Below are 11,594 nucleotides of genomic sequence, written 5' to 3' on the forward strand. Positions count from 1 at the left end.
CGAGACTGTCTTGGCTATTGTCAGCCTTTTGTGTTTTCACATGAATTGTAGAATCAGATGTCTTTTTTGACAAAAAAAAAAATAGCTAATTCTGCTGGAGATGTTGAATGGGGTAGTACTGATCCTGGTGAACCATTTTGAAAGGAATTAACATTTATATAGTAGGAATTTTCTAATATGTCAGCATGCTATATACCCCCTTTATTTTGGTTTTCTTTAAGTTCTCTAATGAATGTCTCTTAGTTTTGAGTGCAGATGTCATGCACATTTTTCATTATCCTTTTCCTAAGTATTTCATGTCTTTGATGTTATTATAAATGGCATTTTAAAAATACTACTTTTTTTTACTGATTGGAAGGGATACATGCACCCCAATGTTTATAGCAGCATTTTCAAATAGCCAAACTATGGAAACAGGCCAAGTGTCCATCCATAGATGAGTGGATAAAGAAGATGTGGTATATATATGCAATGGAATATTACTCAGCCACAAAAAAGAATGAAATCTTGCCATTTGCAATAGTGTGGATGGAGCTAGACAGTATCATGCTAAGCAAACTGTCAGAGAAAGACAAATACTGTGTGATTTCACTCATATGGAATTTGAGAAACAATACAGATGAACACAGAGGGCAAAAGAGACAGAGAGAGAGAGAGAGAAAGAGAGGCAAACCAGAAAACAGATTTTTAACAAATCTGTTATACAGAGCAAACTGGCAACAACTATTTGGAACTCAGCCACAGCAACTTCTTGCAAGACACATCTATAAAGGCAAGGGAAACAAAAGCAATAATGAACTATTGGAACTTCATCAAGATAAAAGACTTCTGCACAGCAAAGGAAACAGTCAACAAAACTAAAGGCAACCTATAGATAAAGAGGTAGTATCCAAGATCTATAAAGAGCTTATATATAAAAAAAAAGAAGTTATCAAACTCAACATCCCAAAAATAATTCAGTCAAGAAATGGGCAAAAGACATGAACAGACATTTCTCCAAAGAAGACCTATACATGGCCAACAAGCACATGAAAAAATGTTCCATATCAGTTGGCATCAGGGGAATACAAATCAAAGCCACAATGAGATTCTACTTTACAGCAGGGAGAATGGCTAAAAGTAACAAGACAGGAAACAACAAATGTTGGTGAGGATGTGGAGAAAGGGGAATCCTCTTGCACTGTTGGTGGGAATGCAAACTGGTGCAGCCACTCTGGAAAACAGTGTGGAGGTTCCTCAAGAAGTTAAAAATAGAGCTACCCTACAACCAGCAATTGCACCACTGGGTATTTACTTCAAAAATACAGGTGTAGTGAAATGACAGGACATCTGCACCCCATTGTTCATAGCAGCAATATCCACAATAAAATGTGGAAGGAGCCGTGAGGTCCATTGACAGATGAATGGATAAAGAAGATGTGATGTGTATGTGTGTGTGTGTGTGTGTGTGTGTGTGTGTGTACACACACAAGCGAATATTACTCAGCCATCAAAAAGGATGAATACCTGCCATTTACATCAATGTGGATGGAACTGGAAGGTATTATGCTGAGTGAAATAAGTCAGTCATAGAAAGACAATGATCACATGGCTTCACTTATATGTGGAATTTAAGAAATGGTGAAAGAGACCATAAGGGAAGGGGGGAAACTGAGTAGTGAAAAATTAGAGAGGAAGACAAACCATGAGAGACTCCTAACTCTGGGAAACAAAGGGTTGCAGAAGGGGAAGTGAATGGGGGGATACTGGGTGACAGGCATTAAGGAGGGCACACAGTGAGATGAGCGCTGGTATTATACTCTATGTTGGCAAATTGAATTTAAATAAAATTAAGAAACTGAGGGTTGCTGGGGGAGATGGGCTAAATGGGTAATGGGTATTAAGGAGGGCACTTGCTATGATGAGCACTGGGTGTTGTATGTAGGTGATAAATCACTTAATTCTACACCTGGGACTAATAGTATGCTCTATGTTAACTAACTGGAATTTAAATAAAAATTTGAAAAAAAGGAAAACAATACTATTTTCTATTTGTTATTGCTATACAAAACTATATTTTTATATTAACCTTGTTAAATTCATTTGTTACTTTTAATTACATATTCTTTTAGATTGTCTATTGCATACAATCATGTCACCTGTGAATAAGAACATTTTAATTTCTTCCATATCAGGTCTTAATTTTTTTTCTTCCCTCATTTTACCAGCCAAGTCCTCAGTACAACATTGAATACAAATGGTAGTATCTGGACATTTGGGTGGCTCAGCGATTGGGCACCTGCCTTCGGCTCAGGTCGCGATCCCAGGACCCTTTGAGGAACCTGCTTCTTCCTCTGCCTATGTGTCTGCCTCTCTCTTTCAGTCTGTGTCTCTCATGAATAAATAAATAAAAACTTTAAAAACAAAACAACAAAAAACAAATGGTAATACAAGCTTGTTTTTTATTCCCAGTTTCAAGAAGAAAGTTTTCAATATTTCACAATTAAGTATGATAGTTGATATGTTTTTAAAGGATAATATTTATGCAATTAAGAAAGTTCACTCTATTCAAAGTTTGCTAGGAATTTTTAGAATGAATGGTGTTGGATTTTATCAAATGCTTTCATCCATTGAGATTGTCATAATTTTATTCTTAATTCTATTAATGTACTGAATTACATGGATTGAACTTTGGGTACTAACCCAATCAGGAATTTTTATTTCTGGAATAAACCACAATTGGTCTTGTGTACAATCATTTTTACATACTACTAGATTGGACTTGTTGAATTTTTTTTTTATTTAGGATTTTTGCATGTTCTTGAGAGAGATTCTCTGACATTTTCTTTATTGTAATATTCTTGCTAGATTGTTGAATCAAGGTTATGCTAGTCTCATAAAGTTAGCTTCCCTTTACTATTATTTGGAAAAATTTGTGCAAGATATTTCTTCCTTAAAATATGAAAGAATTCAGCAATTAGACTTTCTAGGCCTAGAGACTTCTACATTTGGTAGATTGTTTTAATTGGAGGTTTAACTTTTTATAGATCATCCAAATTTTCTATTTATTCTTGTGTCACTTTAGGCAAGTTTTGTTTAAGGAAGTTGGCAATTTTATTTAAATTTTAAAAATTTATTGGCATTAAGTTATTCAGAATATCCTCTTATCCTTTTTAAAAGAATATATTAGTAAGATATGTTGTGGTATGTTCTTTTCATACCTGTTTATCATCTCTATCTCTTTCTCTCTTTGTGCTGAGTCTTGCTAGGAATTTATCATTATGTTATTCTAATAATCATTCTTGCTTTGTTCATTTTCTGTATTCTTTCCATTTCATTATTTTTTGCTTTTAAAAAATTTTTCCATCCTTTGACTTTTTGAATTAATTACTTAAACTGTTGGATTTGGGACATTTAAATTTTCCTTATGCATTTTCCTCTGAGCTTATACTTCAGCAGTGTCCTGCAAGTTTTGATATGTTTTATTGTAATTTAATACAAAATATTTTCTAATTTCTATTATTTATTTGTCTCAAGAGTCCTTTAGAAATATTTTACATAAACTTTGGTTTTAGGGATTTTTTAAAAGATTTTATTTATTTGAGAGACAGCATGAGAAAGTGAGCAAGAGAGTGAGAGAGCGAGCAGGGGGTGGGAGAAGCAGAGGCAGAGGCAGAGGGAGAGGGAGAAGTAGACTCCCCTCTGAGCAGGGAGCCCCACAAGAGGCTTGATCCCAGGACCTTGAGACCATGACCTGAGCCTAAAGTAGGCGCTTAACTGACTAAGCCATCCAGGCACCCCAGTTTTAGGGATATTCCATATAGATTTTTGTTACTGAATTCTAGCTGTAAACTACTGTGTTTAGAGGGCATATTCTCTATGATTTCAATTATTTGCAAGTTGTTGAGACTCACTTTATGATCTAGCATATGGTCAGTTTTGATAAACATTCCATGTACACTTGAAAATAATGTATATTCGGTTACTGCTTGCTTTCACTTGCAGTGTTCTGTCAATCAGTACCAGAGTATTATTTATGTTATCTAGACCCTTTAAAAATCTATTTTATTTATTAGAGGGAGAGAGAAAGAGAAAGAGAGAGAGGTGGGGAGAGGGGAATAGGAAGAGGAGAGGGACAAGCAGACTCTGCTAAGAATAGAATTGGAAGCTGAGCTCAATCCCACAATCCCATGACCCTGTGATCATGACCTGAGCCAAAATCAAGAGTTGGGTGCCTAAATGGCTGAGCCACCCAAGCACCCATCCCGCTGCTTTTAACTGATATTTTTGTTAGCATACATATCATTATTGAGAGAGACATGCTGATATTTCTGTTATGATTGCTGATTTATTTTTCCTTTTATGTCAATTTATATTTCATATTTGTGAAGCTATGCAATTGAATTTATATTAATTAATAAATGCTGGGGCACCTGGGAGGCTCAATGGTTGAGCACCTGCCTTTGGCTCAGGTTGTGATCCTGGGGTCCTGGGATCGAGTCGTGGATCTGGCTCCCTGCACGGAGTCTGCTTCTCCCTCTGCCTGTGTCTCTGCCTCTCTCTCTCTGTTGTCTCTCATAAATAAAGAAATAAATGACATCTTTTTAAAAATTAGTAAATGTTAAATCTTTAATGAAATATTCTTTTTTAAAATGATCTATTTATTTGAGAGAGGGCAAGGAAGAGCAAAAGCTGAGGGAGAGAGAGCCGCAAGCAGACTCCCTGCTGAGTGCAGAGCCCAACACAGGGCTTGATTTCAAGACCCTGAGATCATGACCTGAGCTGAAATCAAGAGCTGGACTCTTGATTAAGTGAGTCATCCAGGCATCTTTATGAAATATTCTTTATTTCTGCTAACATGTCTTGCCTTAAAGCCTACGTTGTCTGATATTAGTATGGCCACACTGATTTGTTTTTGTTTTTGTTTACTTAATGTTTGCATGGTATATATTTTTTCATTTGCGGCTGAAGCTACTGATGCCCTGCTCCTATTTCCTCAGCACTTACTCTTCCAGTACGTGTGAGAGCATCCTACTGAGTCCTTGTGAAGCCCCCCATGACTCTCTGACAGGTTTATCTTTAAAAAAAGTTTTTGTTTTTCTTTATTTTTAGTAAAGTGTTGTTGATGTGACTTATTGAGCAGACAGGATGTAGGTGATTGGTTGTCCTCCAGATACAGCCCTCTACTGATAAGGTAGAGAGTTTAGGGAGAAATATTTCAGTTTCCTCATTCCTCAGGTGAGACAACTGTGATACATATTTTATGCCATCCCTCAGCAGTCCATGCAAGGATTCAATTATAATTGCCTCAAGAATTTAACTGTTTATTAATAGAACTCATATTCCCTTTTTTCCCCATCTTATTTTTTCTTGCTACCCTACATATGATCCTGGCATGACCTAATATTAAACGATTTGCACTCAAATTCTTGTGCTAGGGTATGTTTCTGTGGAAATCTGACCTAAGAAGCTATCTTTCAACTTATTTGTCTACCTCTTTATGTTTAGAGTGTCTCTTATAAGGAGCATATTGTTGTTTTGTTTTGTTCAGCCTGACAATATTTGTCTTTAATTGAAATATTTAGTCCATTTAATGTGTATACTGTTATATTTGTTGATTTTATTTTCTCTACCATGTATGTCCTTATGATTTCTCCTCCATTAACTAGTTATACATTCTTTTACCATAATGGGTATTCAAGAAGTTTCAACAAACATCCTTAACTAATGATAGTGTAATATGAATTAGATCTTTTATAACTTCCCAAACATTACTAGGATCTAGAACACTTACACTCCATTTACTCTCTTCCTAATTTTTGGTGATTGATGCCAAGTGAAGTAATACACACATTTTAGTGTTCACAAGACATTATTATTGTTTTATACAGATAATAGTCATTTAATGTTATATTCTTTTTTTTAAGATTTTTATTTTATTTTTTAAAATTTTTATTTATTTATGATAGTCACAGAGAGAGAGAGGCAGAGACATAGGCAGAGGGAGAAGCAGGCTCCATGCACCGGGAGCCCGACATGGGATTCGATCCCGGGTCTCCAGGATCGCGCCCTGGGCCAAAGGCAGGCGCTAAACCACTGCGCCACCCAGGGATCCCTAATGTTATATTCTTAAGTATCTTTATCAATTGCCCTTAATTCTTTCCTGCATTTTGATTTTATTGTCTAGGATCATTTTCCTACTGTCTAGAGAACTGCTTTTAGGGTTTCTTTTAGTGTAATTCTATGGGCAACACATTTTCTGAGAGTTTTTTGTTTCTTTGCTTGTATGGATATATCGTATTTACTCTTTGCTTTCTTGATGTAAGGAATATTTTACTGAGAAACAACTTACATATATTCAAAAGCACAAATCTTACATGTTTGGCTTGATGATTTTTTGCATGTATCACCCAAATCAAGGATTTGAACACCTTGAATACTCTCTCATTCACTCCTCCAGACAATGCCCTTGCGGCAGAAGTAACTATAATTCTGTGTTCTCCAGCCATGAGTTAGTTGAGTCTGTTCTTAAACTTCATATAAATGAAATTAAATAATATGCACTTTTCTTTCTGGCTTCTTATATTGAACATGAGGTCTGTGAAATAATTTATCTTTTATGAGTACTGTAGTTCATTTTTAAAATTGCCATATAGTATCCCATTATATGAATATACCACAATTTGTTTATCCATTCTATTATTGATGGACACTAGAGTTTTTCATTTTTGGCCATTAAGAATAACTCTGTGATGAACATTTCTGTACACATCTCCTTTTTGTAAGACATAAACACTTATTTGTATTGAGTATATACCAGTTTTCATTGGTTTTAGTTTTGGGGTAGATATTTATTTATTTATTTATTTATTTATTTATTTATTTTTTTTTTTTTTAAAGATTTATTTATTTATTCATTCAGAGAGAGCGTGAGAGAGGCAGAGACACAGGCAGAGGGAGAAGCAGGCTCCATGCAGGAAGCCCGATGTGGGACTCGATCCTGGGTCTCCAGGATCACACCCCGGGCTGCAGGCGGCGCTAAACCGCTGCGCCACCAGGGCTGCCCAGATATTTATTTTTTAAGCCACTTTTAAAAGCATTTTTATAGTTCTACAGCTTCTAAAGTTTCTACTGAGAAGTCAGCCATTAAGTCTTGTTATTACTTCTTTGAAAGTAAATGTGGTTTTTCCTCTGACTGTTTTTAATATGATTTTGTTTTTGTTTTTTAGTAGTTTTATGATGATAGGCCTAGGTGTAGTTTTCTTTGTATATTTCCTGCTTTAATCTGTAACTTCATGTCTTTTGTAAATTTTTGATAGTTTTCAGCTATTTTAAATATTGTCTTTGACCCTTTCTCTTCTCCTTTTATATGATTCCATTTATATATATGGACCTTTTAATCATCTCTTATATATTCTCATGGTATTTTCTAAGTTTTTATTCTTTTTTGCTCTTTTTGTGTTAGCTTGAATAGTTTCTGTTGCATCCTGGTTCATTGTTAGGTTCATATTGAATTCTTAGTTTTGATTATTATATTTTTTAGTTATACAATCTCTCTTTTTTTAAAGATTTTATTTATTCATGAGAGAGAGAGAGAGACAGAGACAGAGACAGAGAGACAGAGACAGAGACACAGGTAGAGGGAGAAGCAGGCTCCCTGCAGAGAGCCTGATGTGGGACTCAATCTCGCATCTCCAGGATCATGCCCTGGGCCAAAGGCGACGCTAAACCGCTGAGCCACCCGGGCTGCCCAGTTATACAATCTTTATTTGATTTTTTTTATGGCTTCCAGTTCTCTTATTACATTCTCCATCTTGTCATTTGTTTATTTTTAAGGAAGGAAATCTTATTTATATATTTTAAAGTTTCAGTATAATTAACATACAGTGTTACATTAGTTTCAGGTATATAATATAGTGATTCAACAATTCTAAGGAGGGTACTTGTGGTGAGTACTGGATGTTGTATGTAAGTGATGAATCACTAAATTCTACTCCTGAAACTAATATTATGCTATATGTTAACTAACTGGTATCTAAATAAAAAGTTGAAAAAAAATTCTTTATATCACTCAGGGCTCATCAGGATCAGTATACCCTTAATCCTCTATACTTATTTTACCCATATACCCCATCCTCCCTCTAGTAACCACAAGTTTGTTCTTTGTATTTAAGATCCTGTTTTTTAGGTTGTCTTGTTTTTTTTTTTTTCTTTGCTCATTTGTTTTGTTTCTTAAATTCCACATATGATTGGAATCCTATGTTAATTGTCTCTGTCTGGCTTCTTTCGTTTAGCATTATATCCTCTAGATCTATTCATGTTGTTGCAGATGGCAAGATTCCATTCTTTTTTATGGCTTAGTAACATTCCATTGTATATATATACCACTACCTCTTCTTTATCCATTCATCTATTGATGGACACTTGGATTGCTTCCTTATCTTGGCTATTATAAATAATGCTGCAGTAAACATAGGGGTGAATGTATCTTTTTGAATTAGTGTTTTCATTTTCTTTGGGTAAATACCCATTAGAGGAATTACTGGATCATATGATAGTTCTATTTTTAATTTTTTGAGGAGCTTCCATACTGTTTTCCATAGTAGCTGCACTAGTTTGAATTCCTATCAACAGTGCATGGAGGTTTCTTTTTCTCCATATTCTTGCCAACACTTGTTGCTTCTTGTGTTTTTGAGTCGGGCCACTCTGATGGGTATGAGGTGATATCTCCTTGTGGTTTTGATTTGCATTTCCTTGATGATTAGTGATGGTGAGGATTGTTTCTAGGGTCTGATGGCCATCTATATGTCTTCTTTGGAGATATATCTGTTTGTCTTCCACCCATATTTAAATTGGATTATTTGGTTTTTGGTGTTGAGTTGTGTAAGTTCTTTACATATTTTGGATACTAACCCCTAATCAGTATATAATTTACAAATATCTTCTCCCATTCAGTAGGTTGTCTTTTTGTTTTGTTGATTTTTTCCTTTGTTAGCAGAAGCTTTTTATTTTGATGTAGTCCCAATCATTTCTTTTTGCCTGTTTCCTTTGCTCTAAGAGACTTATCTAGAAATATATTAATGTGTCCAATGCCAGAGAAATTACTGCCTGTGCTCTCTTCTAGGATTTTTATTGTTTCAGGTCTCATGTTTAAGTCTTGAATCCATTTGAATTTGAGTCTTGAATCTATTCTTGTGTGTGGTGTAAGGAAAATGTCCAGTTTCATTCTTTTGCATGTGGCTGTCCAGTTTTCCCAACACCATTTGTTGAAGAGGTTCTTTTTCCCTTTGCTTATTCTTCCCTCCTTTATCATAGATTTATTGACCATAAAAGTGTGGGTTTATTTCTGGGATCTCTATTCTATTTCTATTTCTATTTCTATTTCTATTTCTATTTCTATTTCTATTTCTATTCTATTCTATTCTATTCTATTCTATTCTATTCTATTCTATTCTATTCATCTTTGTCTTTTTTGTACCAGTACCATGCTGTTTTGATTACTCCAGCTTTGTAGTATATTTTGACATCTAGCTTTGTGATGTCTCTCAGTTTTGCTCTTCTTTTTCAAGATTGTTTTGACTATTTTGGGGTCTTTTGTGATTCCATGCAAATTTTAGGATTATTTGGAAAATGTTGCTATTTTGATAGCAATTACATCAAATCTGTAGATTGATAGAATATTGTTTAAAATGTCCATACTGGGGATCCCTGGGTGGCGCAGCGGTTTGGCGCCTGCCTTTGGCCCAGGGCGCGATCCTGGAGACCCGGGATCGAATCCCACATCAGGCTCCCAGTGCATGAAGCCTGCTTCTCCCTCTGCCTGTGTCTCTGCCTCTCTCTCTCTCTGTGACTATCATAAAAAAAAAATAAATAAATAAATAAAAAAAAAATTAAAATGTCCATACTATGCAAAACAATCTATGGGCATGAAATATCTTTCCATTTGTTTGTGCTTTTCAATTTCCTTTATCAATGTCTTATAGTTTTCAGAATACAGGTCTTTCACCTCTTTGGTTAAATTTATTCCTACGTATTTCATTATTTTTGGTGCCATTCTAAATGGGATTTTTAAAAATTTCTCTTTCTTCTGCTTCATTATTAATGTGTAGAAATGCAACAGATTTCTCTATATTGATTTTTGTAGCTTGAAACTTTACTGAATTCATTTACCAGTTCATCTAGCAGTTTTTTTATGGTATCTTTAGGATTCTCTATATATAGCATCATGTCATCTGCAAATAGTGAAAATTTTACTTCTTCTTTATTAATTTAGATGCCTTTTATTTCTTTTCGCTGTCTAATTGCTGTAGCTAGCACTTTCAGTACTATGTTGAATAAAAGTGGTGAGAGTGGACATCCCTATCTTGTTCCTGACCTTAGGGGAAAAGCTCTCAGTTTTTCACCATTGAGTGTGCTGTTAGCTGTGGGTTTTTCTATATATGGCCTTTATTAAGTTGAGATATTTTCCCTCTAAACGTACTTTGTTGAGCATTTTTTTTAATCATGAATGAATGTTGTACTTTATCAAACATTTTTTCTGCATCTATTGAAATGATCGTATGGTTCTTATCCTTTCTCTTGTTGATGTGATGTATGATATTGATTTGAAAATATTGAACTACCCTTGCATCCCAGGAATAAATCACACCTGAATATGGCAAACATTTTTTTTAAAAATGTATTGTTGGATTTAGTTTGCTAATTTTGTTAAGGATATTCGCATCTATGGTCATCAGAGATATTGGCCTGTCGTTTATCTTTTGTGGTGTCTTCGTCTGGTTTTAGTATTGGGGTAATGCTGTCCTCATAGAATGAATTTGAAAGCTTTCCTTCTTCTTTAGTTTTTTGGAATAGTTTGAGAAGAATAAGTATTAATCTATTCTTTAAATGTTAGGTAGAATTTCCTGTGAAGCCATCTGGTCCTGGTCTTCTGTTTATTGGATTGTCATTTATTTTTAAAAAACGTGTTAGTTATTTTCAAGTTCATGTTTGATGACTCCCTAAACCAGGTCATTTTAGGTTACTTTTCTATTGTTTATGTTTTTCTCTTAGTCCTCCTCACGGATACGTTGTCTGACATCTTTAGTTAAATGCCAGACTCTATGTATGGGAATTTATAGGATCTCTTGGCGATTATATTTTCCTCCAAAGTGGCTTTATCATCTGCTCACAATGGTAAGTAGAGGACAGATCACATTAATACAGTCCTAGGATGACATGGATTGAAGCTGGGTTGTAACTTTGGTAAGGTTCCATTTGTCTCTGGTTTATCCCCCAGCTAGACAGTATCCCTCACAAGCATTATTTATTTTATCCTTATATTGTGTCAGGTAGGATTCCCTTGGCTGCTATAAGTTAAAAAAGAAAAAAAGGTAGCTTAAACAAAATAGGTTATCATCTTATAAAATGAGAAGTCCAGAGATAGGACGAGTCTCTTTGGCTGTTAATCCATAAATCTGCCCTATCCCTGATCTAGCTTGGCTTTTCTACAATTCTCTTGGGTTTGTTCTCATGGTCCTTACATGACTGATAAAGTTGTAGGTGTCATGTGTAGCTAAAACTGTCTTGAGATAGGAAAGTGAAGTTTGTCTTTATGGGGCATTATGTAAGAGTGA

Source organism: Canis lupus, chromosome 3, assembly GCF_048164855.1.
Source record: "Canis lupus baileyi chromosome 3, mCanLup2.hap1, whole genome shotgun sequence".
Taxonomy (NCBI): domain Eukaryota; kingdom Metazoa; phylum Chordata; class Mammalia; order Carnivora; family Canidae; genus Canis; species Canis lupus.